This window comes from Schistocerca gregaria, chromosome 2, assembly GCF_023897955.1.
Source record: "Schistocerca gregaria isolate iqSchGreg1 chromosome 2, iqSchGreg1.2, whole genome shotgun sequence".
Classification (NCBI taxonomy): Eukaryota; Metazoa; Arthropoda; class Insecta; order Orthoptera; family Acrididae; genus Schistocerca; species Schistocerca gregaria.
In genome coordinates, this window is record NC_064921.1 from 633,291,742 (window position 1) to 633,308,082 (window position 16,341).

General features: G+C 41.9%; 1 protein-coding gene across 1 annotated transcript in view; it reads left to right on the forward strand.

Annotated features, from left to right (window-relative positions):
• The window catches only part of LOC126334654 (piRNA biogenesis protein EXD1-like), a 127,776-nt gene that overhangs the window by 98,802 nt on the left and 12,633 nt on the right, over positions 1 to 16,341 (forward strand). The gene's annotated exons all lie outside the window — the stretch shown is intronic.

The following is a 16,341-nucleotide window of genomic DNA, read 5'->3' on the forward strand; positions in this document are numbered from 1 at the left end:
TTATATGGATTTTCCTGCAGCAGCAATACAAGAAATTCTGAGTTATTATTTACTTCAATCTCTTTAGTCAGACCCTGTGGTGACCTTAATAGAGCATCAGGAATAATGTTTTGCTGTCCTGAGACATGCACGATTTTAAATTGGTATTGTTGCAGAGCGAGAGTCCATCTATCCAGTCTGGGGTGTAACAGTTTACACATTTGTAAAAATGTTAATGATTGATGATCGCAATACACGACAGTCTTTGACCCATATAGATAATAATGAAATTTTTTAAATCCCCAGATGACTGCAATAGCCTCTAATTCTGTCGTCGTGTAAGATTGTTCACAGTTGGACATAACACGACTAGCAAACGCAATAGGACAGAAGGTGAGTTGTCCATTTATCTTGTGTACTTGGAAAAGGCACGCTCCAATACCCACATTCGAAGAATCTGTTGCCAAGTAAAATTCTTCTTGCATGTCCGGATGGTACAAAAGCGGTGCATTTACTAATTGCTTCTTTATCTCTTCGAATGCTTCTTGACACTCTAATGTCCAGAGCCAGGGCACATCCTTCTTCAACGGACTATTTAGAGCTGCTGTGTTCATCGCCTGATTTGTTATGAATCTTCTAAAAAATGAGGCAAGGCCCATAAACCCTTCTAATTGCCTCCCATTCCTGGGTGTTGGAAACTTACTAATTGCAATTAGCTTCTCCTTGGTTGGTAAAAGTGTCAGTTATATGCCCCAGGAATTTGATTCTCTTTACTGCAAAATGGGATTTCTGTTGGTTAGCAGTTATTCCCGTGGTTTTGAACATGTCCAACACTCGGTTCAGTAAGGTAATATGCTCCTCCCAAGTTTTCGATGCAATAAGCAAATCATCAACAAACACTGTTATCCTTCTTCTGCGTTCTGGGCCTAGTGCATAATCTAGAGCTGCTATAAAGATTCCAGCACTAATTTTGAGTCTGAAAGGAACTACGGTGAATTGGTAACTTCTTCCGGAATAAATGAAAGCCGTATACTCCCTTAATGACTCATCCAGCTTGACTTGCCAATAAGAGCTCCGAAAATCAATGCTCGTCAAATATTTGACATCCTGGAACCGTTGTATAAGTTAGTCTGTGTTCTTCGGATGTGTTATCACTGGAATTATGATTTTATTTATTTCTCTGGCGTCGAGTACCAGTCTAACAGTCCCATTTGCTTTTGGTACAACTAACAATGGGGAGCAGTATGGGCTTGTAGAGGGTTCGCTCAAATACCATTTCAACATGTGATCTATTTCCTTTTGAACTTGAGCCTTTAACCTCCAGGGAACAGGATAGAAAGTTCTACAATATGTTTCGTGCGGTTTAACTTAGAGATGGCATTGTTGTTGTTGTGGTCTTCAGTCCAGAAACTGGTTTGATGCAGCTCTCCATGCTACTCTATCCTGTACAAGCTTCTTCATCTCCCAGTACCTACTGCAACCTACATCCTACTGAATCTGCTTAGTGTATTGATCTCTTGGTTTGCCTCTACGATTTTTACCCTCCACGCTGCCCTCCAATACTAAATTGGTGATCCCTTGATGCCTCAGAACATGTCCTACCAACCGATCCCTTCTTCTGGTCAAGTTGTGCCACAAACTTCTCTTCTCCCCAATCCTATTCAATACTTCCTCATTAGTTATGTGATCTACCCATCTAATCTTCAGCATTCTTCTGTAGCACCACATTTCGAAAGCTTCTATTCTCTTCTTGTCCAAACTATTTATCGTCCATGTTTCACTTCCATACATGGCTACACTCCATACAAATACTTTCAGAAATGACTTCATGACACTTAAATCTATACTCGGTGTTAACAAATTTCTCTTCTTCAGAAACGCTTTCCTTGCCATTGCCGGTCTACATTTTATATCCTCTCTACTTCGACCATTATCAGTTATTTTGCTACCCAAATAGCAAAACTCCTTTACTACTTTAAGTGTCTCATTTCCTAATCTATTCCCTCAGCATCACCCAACTTAATTCGACTACATTCCATTATCCTCGTTTTGCTTTTGTTGATGTTCATCTTATATCCTCCTTTCAAGACACTATCCATTTCGTTCAACTGCTCTTTCAAGTCCTTTGCTGTCTCTGACAGAATTACAATGTCATCGGAGAACCTCAACATTTTTATTTCTTCATCATGGATTTTAATACCTACTCCAAATTTTTCTTTTTTTCCTTTACTGCTTGCTCAATATACAGATTGAATGACATCGGGGAGAGGCTACAACCCTGTCTTACTCTCTTCCCAACAACTGCTTCCCTTTCATGTCGCTCGACTCTTATAACTGCCATCTGGTTTCTGTACAAATTGTAAATAGCCTTTCGCTCCCTGTATTGTACCCCTGCCACCTTTAGAATTTGAGAGTATTCCAGTCAACATTGTCAAAAGCCTTCTCAAAGTCTACAAATGCTAGAAATGTAGGTTTGCCTTTCCTTAATCTTTCTTCTAAGATAAGTCGTAAGGTCAGTATTGCCTCCCGTGTTCCAGTATTTCTACGGAATCCAAACTGATCTTCCCCGAGGTTGGCTTCTACTATTTTTTCCATTCGTCTGTAAATTATTTTTCAGCTGTGGCTTATTAAACTGATTGTTCGGTAATTTTCACATCTGTCAACACCTGCTCTCTTTGGGATTGGAATTATTATATTCTTCTTGAAGTCTGAGGGTATTTCGCCTGTTTCATACATCTTGCTCACCAGATGGTAGAGTTTTGTCAGGACTGTCTCTCCCAAGGCCGTCAGTAGTTCCAATGTAATGTTGTCGACTCCAGGGGCCTTGTTTCGACTCAGGTCTTTCAGTGCTCTGTCAAACTCTTCACGCACTGTCTTATCTCCCATTTCATCTTCATCTACATCCTCTTCCATTTCCATAATATTGTCCTCCAGTACATCGCCCTTGTATAGACCCTCTATATACTCCTTCCACCTTTCTGCTTTCCCTTCCTTGCTTAGAACTGGGTTTCCATCTGAGCTCTTGATGTTTATAAAAGTGGTTCTCTTATCTCCAAAGGTCTCTTTAATTTTCCTGTAGGCAGTATCTATCTTACCCCTAGTGAAATAAGCCTCTACATCCTTACATTTGTCCTCTAGCCATCCCTGCTTAGCCGTTTTGCATTTCCTGTCGATCTCATTTTTGAGACATTTTTATTCCTTTTTGCCTGCTTAATTTACTGCATTTTTATATTTTCTCATTTCATCAATTAAATTTAATATTTCTTCTGTTACTAGCCCTCGTCTTTTTACCTACTTTATCCTCCGCTGCCTTCACTACTTCATCCCTCAAAGCTACCCATTCTTCTTCTACTGTATTTCTTTCCCCCATTCCTGTCAATTGTTCCCTTATGCTCTCCCTTAAACCCTGTACAACCTCTGGTTCTTTCAGTTTATCCAGGTCCCATCTCTTTAAGTTCCCACCATCTTGCAGTTTCTTCAGTTTTAATCTACAGGTCATAACAAATAGATTGTGGTCATAGTCCACATGTGCCCCAGTAAATGCCTTACAATTTAAAACCTGGTTCCTAAATCTCTGTCTTACCTTTATATAATCTATCTGATACCTACTAGTATCTCCAGGGTTCTTCCATGTATACAACCTTCTTTCATGATTCTTAAACCAAGTGTTAGCTATGATTAAGTTGTGCTCTGTGCAAAATTCTACCAGGCGGCTTCCTCTTTCATTTCTTAGCCCCAATCCATATTCACCTACTACGTTTCCTTCTCTCCCTTTTCCTACTACCGAATTCCAGTCACCCATGACTATTATATTTTCATCACCCTTCACTATCTGAATAATTTCTTTTATTTGATCATACATTTCTTCAATTTCTTCATCATCTGCAGAGCTTGTTGGCATATAAACTTGTACTACTGTGGTAGGCATGGGCTTCGGTCTATCTTGGCCACCATAATACGTTCACCATGCTGTTTGTAGTAGCTTACCCGCACTCCTATTTTCCTATTCATTATTAAACCTACTCCTGCATTACCCCTAATTGATTTCTGACCAGAAGTCTTGTATCTCCTGCCACCAAGTTTCACCAATTCCCACTATATCTAACATTAACCTATCCATTTCCCTTTTTAAATTTTCTAACCTACCTGCCCGATTAAGTGATCTGACATTCCATGCTCCGACCCGTAGAACGCCAGTTTTCTTTCTCCTGATAACGACATCCTCTTGAGTAGTCCCCGCCCGGAGATCCGTATGGGGGACTATTATACCTCCGGAATATTTTACCCAAGAGGACGCTGTCATCATTTAATCATACAGTAAAGCTGTATGCCCTCGGGAAAAATTATGGCCGTAGTTTCCCCTTGCTTTCAGCCGTTTACAGTACCAGCACAGCAAGGCTGTTTTGGTTATTGTTACAAGGCTAGATCAGTCAATCATCCAGACTGTTGCCCTTGCAACTACTGAAAAGGCTGCTGCCCCTCTTCAGGAACCACACGTTTGTCTGGCCTCTCAACAGATACCCTTCTGTTGTGGTTGCACCTACGGTACGGTTATCTGTATCGCTGAGGCACGCAAGCCACCCCACCAACGGCAAGGTCCATGGTTCATGGGGGGAGAGATGGCATATGTATCCCTTAATAACTCCTGGCGTTTCATCAAAACGTTTTCATACGTTAATAATAATTCATTGAGCTGCTTCTTCTAATCTTCGATAATTCAGTCGGATTCATTTAACTTTTCAAACACTAATTGACCGAAATCTTCTTTGACTTCGAACTCACTAATTACGTGCTGTTTAGAATTTTGGGCCGTCCTGATTACTTGCACACTGATCCCACAATTATATTTTTTTTTTCAACAACTCCAACTCAATTTCTTGTTTATTAACATTCAACCAAATTTTTCCTGTTTTGAAATCTATTCTGCATCCATATTGACATAAGCTGTTGACTCCGATAATGCAATATACCACCAAAGTTTTCACAATAAGGAATGTGCTTAATATTGCTACATTTCCGAATTCCACACCAAGTAGTGACTGCACCTTTACATTAGTCAATCGAGCCCCAACGGCGCCTTTTATTCTGCAATTTTGAACTGGAAAGACTGGTACTCGTCTTATCTTCCTGATCCTGTTGAATAGTGCCTCCGAAATAACATTTGTGGTTGCAGCTGTGTCTAAAACCGCCACTATAGGTATGTAGTGACCTATTTCTGACAATCGGTCCCTACAAGTGTACAGTGCTTCATAAACATTCCGTGAAGTGTTAATTTACGTGCAGTGATATAGTTATTCTTTGACTTAGCTTTAGTTAGTTATTCCGTACTGTTCATGTCTACACATTTCATTCATGTGTGTAGTGTTCAGTTATTGCTAAATGTATGTAGGGAATAAAGGAATTGTTTTCTCCAACGCCCACATTTTATGACCCCGACGAAATATGTTAACATCCGCGTCGGCTTCAGCGTTTAACGAAGTTCCGCAACGTTCACGTTTGTAACTTCCGCACCATTCGCGTTGCGCTCGTTTCAGCACGATAATGACCGATTCGCCAGTCTCAATTCAACCTGAAGCCAGCAGTGCAAATAACAGGGTGACGATAAAACCTCCACCATTCTGGTGACATAATCCTCTATTGTGGTTTGCCCAGTTAGAAAGCCAGTTCGTCCTCGCACAAATATTGGCGGACAAAACTAAGTACAGCTATGTGGTTGCATCACTTACAGAAAATCTAGCAGCAGAAGTACAAGATATCCTAGCCGCACCACCGGATACCGATCGTTATGCATCCATTAAAAAACGCATTAATAAAGTGTTTGTCACAATCAGAGGCGAAACGGCTAGAGAAGCTACTGCACACTGAAGAACTCGGAGATCGCACTCCATCACAACTCTTACGACGTCTGCGCACACTGGCAAGTAACACTGTAACTGATGATGTGCTACGAAGTATAGGGTTGTCTCGGTTGCCGCCAGATACTCAAAAAATTCTCACGGTGTATGCAGGCGATTTAAACGCACTGGCACAAACGGCTGATAGGTTAATTGAAATGTATCCCACATCAAGTGTCTCAACATTAACGCCACAACAAGAAAATTCGCCCACAGTGACGTTAGTCTCCCTACAATCACAAATGGCAGAGTTGACCGCACAGGTATACATTACAAACAACGCACAACCGCCACGCCGCCGACGGTCACGAAGTCGCAATCGATCACCCTTACTACAGAACTTATGCTGGTACCACAAGACATTTGGCAATGATGCACGAAAGTGTACGCCACCTAGCAAGTGGAAACATGAGGCAGACACCATAGCAGCGATAACTTCCAGTGCAAACACTCGCCGACTTTTTGTGACAGACCGCGAAACAAAACTACAGTTTCTCGTCGATACAGGCGCAGAACTGTCCGTATATCCAGCAAATCGCCTATCATGCCGGAGCTGCGACGACTGTTATCTATACGCCGCCGATGACTCCAAAATTAGAACATACGGTCGAGTAACATTATTCCTTAACTTGGGGCTACGCCGTGTGTTTGAATGGCAATTTACAGTGGCAGATATATCACAGCCTATTATTGGAGCAGATTTTTTGTCCTACGACTTACTGCCAGATCTGTGACGTCAGCGACTGATAGATTTGACTACTAGTCTGCATACAACAGAAAAAGTCCGTTGTATCACACCACTAGAGGTACGCAGTCACAGGCGACACACCATATATACGATTACTGAAAGGATACCCCGAGATCACACAGCAATCGCCTACTTTCCCACCAGTCAAGCATACAACCGTCCACCACATTTTGACCACGCCAGGGCCGCCAACTCACGCTCGCTCTAGACGTTTAACGGCCGAAAAGCTAAAAGTGGTGAAGCAGGAATTTCGCAGCATGCTGTCACAAGGTATCTGCAGAGTTTCTAGTAGCAGTTGGGCATCCCCAATTCACATTGTGCCTAAAAAGAAGAATGGATGGCGCCCCTGCGGTGACTATCGCCAACTCAATGCAAGGACCATTCCAGACCGGTACCCAGTTCCACATATAGAAGACTTTTCTGCAAATGTTCACGGTAAGACTATATTTTCTACCATTGATCTAGTTCGAGCTTACTATCAGATCCCTATAGCTGCAGAAGACATTCCTGAAACAGCGGTCACAACAGCATTCGGTCTATTTGAATTCACCCGAATGCAATTCGGACTATGTAATGCCGCCCAGACCTTCCAACGTTTTATGGATGAGGTTACAAGAGATTTAGATTTTTGCTATGTGTATATAGATGATTTATTGGTGATGTCTGCATCGGAAGAGGAGCACTTACAGCATTTGGCACAAGTGTTTGACTGCCTACGAACACATGGACTAGTAATTAATCCTTCCAAGTGTGTTTTTGGTGAATGCACAGGGCATTCGACCGCCACACAGTAAAGTAGAGGCCATAAACAAATACCCCCGCCCTGTCACAGTCAGAGAATTACGACGATTCATTGGAGTAGTGAATTTCTACCAACGATTCATTCGCAATCATGCACTGATAACTGCACCATTGAATGAACTACTTAAAGCGCACCTAAACCTAACTACAGTGTGCATTGGACTATCGAGGCGGACACCGCGTTTCGCGCTATAAAAAAAGCTATAGCAGAGGCCGCGCAGTTAGCACACCCGGTCGCGCAAGCTCCACTCGCTCTCATGGTTGATGCTTCGTCCACTGCAATTGGTGCCGTACTTAAGCAACAAATTGATCAGTTATGGCAGCCCATTGCATTTTATAGTCATAAGTTGTCACCATCTCAGCAACGTTGGGCAACATATGACCGTGAGCTGTACGCAGCTTATATGGCAGTAAAAAAATTCAGACATGCATTGGAAGGGCGACAGTTCACGATTTACACAGATCACAAACCGCTTACCTATGCCTTTAAGGTAAAGCCAGAGAAGGCATCGCCCAGGCAGCTGCGACACTTAGATTATATCAGCCAGTTCACGACCAGCATTGTGTATGTGGAAGGGAAGCTAAATGTTCCAGCTGATGCACTTTCTCGCAATAGAAGCAGTGTCCACAGTAGCAGATGACATCGCACAGATGGAAGCAGTGACAAAGGCCATTGATTACGACGCCCTCGCGCATGCGCAACAATGTGATAGTGAGTTGTGTGATCTATTGCAACAAGAGAAAGGATTGAAGCTACAGCTCATGACATTTCCGGAAGCAAACATTGAGTTGTACTGCGACGTAGCAAGAGGAAAGATACGTCCATTTGTGCCACAGCAATTCAGAACACAGGCCATTGCATCAATGCACAATCTGTCACACCCAGGAGTAAGAGCCACACTCAGACTGGTCAAACAAAAATTTGTATGGCCATGCATGCACACAGACTGTAAAGCATTTGTGAAGCAATGCTTGGCATGCCAGAGGAATAAAATCACACAGCACATCAGGGCACCATTAGGCACATTTCTTCCACCAAATCAGCGTTTTGACCATGTCCATGTTGACATCATCGGCCCACTCTCGACATCGGAAGGCTACAGTTATTGCCTCACGGTGATTGACAGATTTACTAGGTGGCCTGAGGCATTTCCAATGAAGGACATAACTGCAGAAACTATAGCTCAAACATTTTTTCGTGGTTGGATTGCCCGGTTTGGAGTTCCACTGAGAATTACAACTGATCAAGGACGACAATTTGAAGCCTACGATTTCAAAGCATTGGCTACGTTATTAGGTACGAAACGCATACGCACCACGGCATACCACCCCGCATCAAATGGCATGGTTGAGCGTTTTCATCGACAGTTAAAAGCAGCACTGAGATGTCACGCAACACCGAATTGGACAGAGACATTACCTAACGTACTTTTGGGTCTACGAACGTCATTCAAAAGTGATCTGAAAGCAACAGTAGCAGAACTGGTGTATGGACAAACGTTACGCTTACCTGGAGAATTTCTGCACAGCATGGCAGATGATACAATCATAGCCTCAGAATTCGCCACAAGATTAAGAGAGCATATACGCCAATTGAGACCAACAATGCCCAGAAACCAGCTTGGAAGACACTCGTTCGTTTTTGCGGAGCTAGACAAGTGCACGCATTTATTCTTACGCAGTGATACTGTGCGTAAACCACTGCAGCCACCATATGACGGACCATATCTGGTAGTCAGTAGGGATACCAATACTTTACGCATAATGATTAACGGTACACCCACCACAGTTGCAGTGGACCGTATCAAGCCTGCTTTTCTGGACGCAACAGACACCACAGCTACCACTGAACACAAACCAGAGAAGACAGGAGAAGCTACAAGATGTGTTCCTGTACCCCACGAACACCACAACGCTCAGCGAATACCAGCCACTGCAACACCAGGACCGACGTCGAGGACTACTACACCACTCCCTGACACAACTACTGACACACGTGACGCACCGCCCGCTTTCAAGAAAGAAGTAGTTACAAGAGCTGGACGGGGTGTGAAATTTAATCTGCGGTATCGTTAGCATTAAAGGTGGGAGTCATGTAGTGACCTATTTCTGACAATCGATCCCTACAAGTGTACAGTGCTTCATAAACATTCCATGAAGTGTTAATTTACGTGCAGTGTTATAGTTATTCTTTGACTTAGCTTTAGTTAGTTATTCCGTGCTGTTCATGTCTACACAATTCATTCATGTGTGTAGTGTTCAGATATTGCTAAATGTATGTGGGAATAAAGGAATTGTTTTCTCCAACACCCACAGGTATAATGACTTTCACTTCGGCTACTGCCACCTGTTCCTTATCCTCATCTTTTGGTTCTAAGTCCTTGGTCAGTTCATCTGCCAGTAATCGTCCATCATTATACGTTAGCACGGGTAAACATATCCTGTTGCCCCTCAACCAATTGTTGACCGCTCCTCCGGGGCACGTGTGGGTCCTCACGAGTTTGTTGGACTTTGATTTGTCTGCTAGTTAACATCATCCGTCACTTCGGTAATTACCGGTTGATTCAGAGATGTCCGTCGCCACTGATGTTGGCTATTTGAATTCATTCCTGCCGGTTGATTCCAATTTCTATAATTGTTGTTATTCCAGGCTTGGGGTCTGAAATTTCTTTCGTTCCCCCACACGGGGTTGTATCTTTTCCCGTTCCTGTTGTTCCTTGAATAGCCCCTCGCAAGACCATTGCCGGGATTACTATTCAGATTTTGAGGAGTTCCTCCATTATTTAATGATCTCTGTTCATTCCTTCTAAGTGTCGATTGATCGCCATTGGTATAACCCATACTTCCACCTTGCCTACGGTTTGGCGGAGGTTCTATCGCCCTATATTGGAATCTGTTATTACGGGCTTTCTGGTTGTTCTCTTCGATAATATTATATGGTCTAACATTGTGAGGAACGACTCCAAGTCTTTGTCGTTGCCGTAAATCAATTGATTCAGGATGCTAGTTAGTAGTCTTGCCTTAAGTATGTTTATTATGTCTGGCAAGGGCATAGGTCTATCCCAGTATCTCGTTTTATTTATATATTTTTCGAAATACCTTCTAAGGCTTCCTTTCGAAAAGGAGAAAGGCTCTGGGTAGAGCAACTCCTGCCTTAGGCGTTCCTGCACCCCTTCTGACCAGAACTTTGCTAAAAACGCCTTCTCAAAATCGTCATATGTCGGGCAAACAGAAGTCATGTCCGAGGCCCAGATCGCCGACCGAACCTTGTATATATCCTGTAATTAAACTGATCTTCTGCCACTCCGACCAATTTCTGGGTAGTACTCCTCTGAAACTTTGAATAAAAACAATTGAATGGATCCCCCCTATTGTCAGGGTTAAAAATCTGGAGTTGCCGATACTTTATCATTTTTTCTTCGGCATGCCAAAGGTAGATAAGAATTCACTCAAACAAGCAGCTTGTGGCAGTTTAATGTTTGAATTACTTGCACAAGTCGGTATTGTGTAGTAGCTGGCTCTATAGTCGTTGCCAACTTCTGCTGCTGCTCTGTATTCATTCGTTCTGAGCTTTGTTGTGAAGCACGCATCGACTCTTCTATCGTTTGTTTCCAATGCTCAAAATCAGCACCTAACTGCTGTAACACCTCCTCAAGTCCTTTCGCAAACAAATTCTCTTCCTGTTTGCCAGATAAATTCTGGAATGCTGCCTTAACATTTTGCTCAACGTTTTCACACATTAGCCTTCTTTTTCTAATGTGATTTCGGATAATTTACCAATAATACGTTAATTTGGTGGTCTATAACGTCTTGACGCTCTGTCAGATTTTCAACGCTTTCAGTTAGGTCAGTCTGTGTACGTGCCAATTCAGGAAGCTGCGCAATTGCACATGCCATGGCGTTTTGCTTTTGAACTAATTGTGGAACCATTTCCACTTGTTCCCGTACGGTATCTATCTTAATAGCCACATACTCCTTCATTTCGACACATACGCGCTGAGTAGATTCCTCACATTGTGCTTTCACCAATTCTATTAATGCAGTTAATTTTTGTTCTGTCTGATCTTTGAGTTCCTTGGTCTTCGCCTCTATCCGCTGCTCTAATTTGGAGAAACTGTCTTGTAACTTCTGCTTAATCTCACTCTGGACTAATTTCATCTCTTCTTGAGTTTGAGTGACTGTCACTAATTGTGCTTTAATATCGGTTTTCAGATTTTCCTGCCCTTCAGTAACTGAGGCTAATTTCGTATTCAAATCATTTTGCCCTTCAGTAACTGAGGCTAATTTCGTATTCAAATCATTTTGCCCTTCAGTAACTGAGGCAAATTTTGCATTTTCAAGGTATTCATGCTCTCGGTTATCATCTGCATTTGTTTCATGGTAATTACCAGTGGATGTAATCCCTGCTGCATACTTGCTGTTACACCCACAGCCATGTCTACAGGGTGTTCTGTTGCGCTATCTGTAGCCATCGGTCCTACAACACTTCTTACTGCTTCGTTATTATCAGTGCTAACAGCTGAAGGCTGATGCGTGCTGCTTTGCTCTGCTTGACTCATCCTAAACATTGCCCTAGTTAAAACCATATAAATGCTCTGCTGTCACTATATGTAACTTCCTTAACACGAGAGTACTTCTGTGTGTAATTTCTTAATGTACATATACAGATAAATGCAACTGGGACAGGTCAATCAAAACACTTCCTGTATCTAACATGAACACAAATAATCAATATTCAAATATCAAAAAACACTAAACAGAAAAGCGTATACTTCATCTATACTAGCAAGCTTTAATATTAAAAATATAGATCTGGCCTTTTCTCTGTGCCCAGCGTGCTGTCTTTTGGCTTTATTTGTGGATCCAATTATATCACCTGTGAGTCTTTCCTCTCTTTTCCAAGCGTCAGTTAGGTTAGCTCGTCGTAGTTGACATGAAACAGAGAACAAAATTATTTTAGCAATGTCCAAAAACGTGTCCTGTCATGGATTGGGCATTTTAACATTTTAAATGTTCAGATAATAAGTTGCCGTCTCTTTAATCTAAGAGTAGATGATCAATGCAGCTAGCCGCTATCTCTGTGTAATGTCTTGTCTGTATCAACGTGCATCTGTTGTCTTTAAGATCCCTTCACCTTCACACGTAAGTCTATACAGTAAAGTAAGGCCCTCCCAGGCGAAAATTAGACTAATGGAGGATTATTAGTATTATCTCTATTTTCATTTGCTCTTTCTCTTTCTCTCCTTTATCTATGTATAGTTTTTAACATAAGATTTCATCACGTGATAAAAAGAATCAGCCAAATAGAATCTTTGGTGGAGTCCTTCATCTTGGTAATCAGCCGCTGGCTTGCTGTAAGAGATCTTCACATGTATTATTACTGTTAAACACTGCAATCAGTCGGGAGAATCAATCGTTTGGACAATTAGTTTTATGAAAGATTGCGAATTCCAGATGTGTACGAAGCCTTTTTGGACGATTTAACACAGACTCAGTGATTGCAGGCTCTCTTCGACACAGCTGAAACTTTCCCACTAATTACAGGGCAACGTGATCAACAAATGATTCGAAAAAAACCTCATTCGTTCATTCACTCCAGAACAAAAAAGTCACAAACCTTATTTATGGAGGAAATCATGTATTAAATCCATCTCCATTACATGTCCAGCTCTCCGGTGACTCCACGCCTTAATTAATTTCCTTTTACAATCTCTTTCTCTTCAAAACATACCGCCAATGGCACAAATTTTAATTGTCTTGCTTTAGCGAGAAGAAAAGCAGAATATGTATCTCTCAGAAACATGTCAATCCCTCAACAGATACTCCAGAAGCTGTCCTCGTTACCACACTAACAACCATGGAGACTACATATATGCATCTCTGTTATTTAAAAGAATAAACACACTAGAAAATACTTTGGCGTTGACGAGCTGTCGTGACATATATTACGAGAAAATCGGATCAGATAATTTTTCCAAAGTGAATGAATGTGGATGGTTTGATTGAAAATGATTAATTGGTGCATGGTAGAGGGTATTTGCTGTGTGGACATTACATCGGGATTGCCCACTCCTCAATGGTGATCCAGACTCTGAGGGATCTACACTGGATCACCATTGAGGAGTGGGCAATCCCGATGTAATGTCCACACAGCAAATACCCTCTACCATGCACCAATTAATCATTTTCAATCAAACCATCCACATTCATTCACTTTGGAAAAATTATCTGATCCGATTTTCTCGTAATATATGTCACGACAGCTCGTCAACGCCAAAGTATTTTCTAGTGTGTTTATTCTTTTAAATAACAGAGATGCATATATGTAGTCTCCATGGTTGTTAGTGTGGTAACGAGGACAGCTTCTGGAGTATCTGTTGAGGGATTGACATGTTTCTGAGAGATACATATTCTGCTTTTCTTCTCGCTAAAGCAAGACAATTAAAATTTGTGCCATTGGCGGTATGTTTTGAAGAGAAAGAGATTGTAAAAGGAAATTAATTAAGGCGTGGAGTCACCGGAGAGCTGGACATGTAATGGAGATGGATTTAATACATGATTTCCTCCATAAATAAGGTTTGTGACTTTTTTGTTCTGGAGTGAATGAACGAATGAGGTTTTTTTCGAATCATTTGTTGATCACGTTGCCCTGTAATTAGTGGGAAAGTTTCAGCTGTGTCGAAGAGAGCCTGCAATCACTGAGTCTGTGTTAAATCGTCCAAAAAGGCTTCGTACACATCTGGAATTCGCAATCTTTCATAAAACTAATTGTCCAAACGATTGATTCTCCCGACTGATTGCAGTGTTTAACAGTAATAATACATGTGAAGATCTCTTACAGCAAGCCAGCGGCTGATTACCAAGATGAAGGACTCCACCAAAGATTCTATTTGGCTGATTCTTTTTATCACGTGATGAAATCTTATGTTAAAAACTATACATAGATAAAGGAGAGAAAGAGAAAGAGCAAATGAAAATAGAGATAATACTAATAATCCTCCATTAGTCTAATTTTCGCCTGGGAGGGCCTTACTTTACTGTATAGACTTACGTGTGAAGGTGAAGGGATCTTAAAGACAACAGATGCACGTTGATACAGACAAGACATTACACAGAGATAGCGGCTAGCTGCATTGATCATCTACTCTTAGATTAAAGAGACGGCAACTTATTATCTGAACATTTAAAATGTTAAAATGCCCAATCCATGACAGGACACGTTTTTGGACATTGCTAAAATAATTTTGTTCTCTGTTTCATGTCAACTACGACGAGCTAACCTAACTGACGCTTGGAAAAGAGAGGAAAGACTCACAGGTGATATAATTGGATCCACAAATAAAGCCAAAAGACAGCACGCTGGGCACAGAGAAAAGGCCAGATCTATATTTTTAATATTAAAGCTTGCTAGTATAGATGAAGTATACGCTTTTCTGTTTAGTGTTTTTTGATATTTGAATATTGATTATTTGTGTTCATGTTAGATACAGGAAGTGTTTTGATTGACCTGTCCCAGTTGCATTTATCTGTATATGTACATTAAGAAATTACACACAGAAGTACTCTCGTGTTAAGGAAGTTACATATAGTGACAGCAGAGCATTTATATGGTTTTAACTAGGGCAATGTTTAGGATGAGTCAAGCAGAGCAAAGCAGCACGCATCAGCCTTCAGCTGTTAGCACTGATAACTGGAGTGACACAGGGATGGACTAGATGTTGTGGATATTGGGTGGGTGACAGAATACTACTTTGGGGTGGTTGGAAGTATCTTGAGTAGGATGTCCCCAGTTTCTGAGCATGATGATGGATAATCAAAGCCCTGGCGAAGAACATGTTTCAGTTGTTTGAGTCTGGAATTGTATTGGGTGACAAGGAGGGTGCTTCTTTGTGGTTGGTTCTTGGGATGGATGTGAGAATCAGGTGTGTGAGGATATGGCATGGAAAATCTGTTTGTGAATTAGGTCTGGAGGGTATTGCTTGTCTGCAAAGGCCTTTGTGAGACATCCAGCTTACTGGGCAAGGGAGTTCTCATCACTGCAGATGCGTCTACCAGTGGTGGCCACATGATATGGGATGGATTTCTTAGTGTGAAAGATATGGCAGCTGTCAAAGTCCAGGTACTGTTGGTGATTGGTGGTTTGATGTGGATTGAGGTATGGATGGAGCCATCTGAGAGGAGGAGATTGACATCTAGGAAGGAGGCGAGATGGTTCGAGGAGGACCAGGTGAAGTGAATAGGAGAGAAAGTGTTGAGGTTGTGGAGGAATGTGGATAAGATGTTGTGGTCTTGGGTCCAGATTATATAAAGATATCATCAATAAACCTGAACCAGACTAGGGATTTGCGGTTTTGTGAAGCTAGGAATCTTTCCTTTAGGTGGCCTGTGAAGAAGTTGGTATTGGAGGCTGCTATGTGGGTGCCCATGCTTCTGCTATGAATTTGTTTATACACCTCCCCTTCAAAGGTGAAGCCTTAAGGGACTGGGATATAGTTGGTTATGTGTGTGAAGAGTGAAGTGGTGGGTTTGGGATCTGCAGGGCATTGGGAGACCTGTGCCAAATGGACCTTCCCCACCACCACCAGCTTTTCTGATCTGCAGAGATGGGAGCTATCCTTACAGCACATCCTCCGCTTCTGTAACCTCCTTGGCCTAAACTTAAGGTAACTCACTGCCCCCCCCCCCCCCACACACACAATAATATATATATATATATATATATATATATATATATATATGTGTGTGTGTGGGGGGGGGGGGGGGGGTGCGTGCGTGCGTGTTTATTGTACAGCTAGAAAAAGGAAGTGCATTCCGAAAGCAAGCCAAGCTCTTTCGTCTGCCTACCTGTGATGCAGCATTTCTGCCTTTTGGTGAGTCATCTCCTTTATTCGTAAGTACTGTCTTGTTTTAAACTAAAAT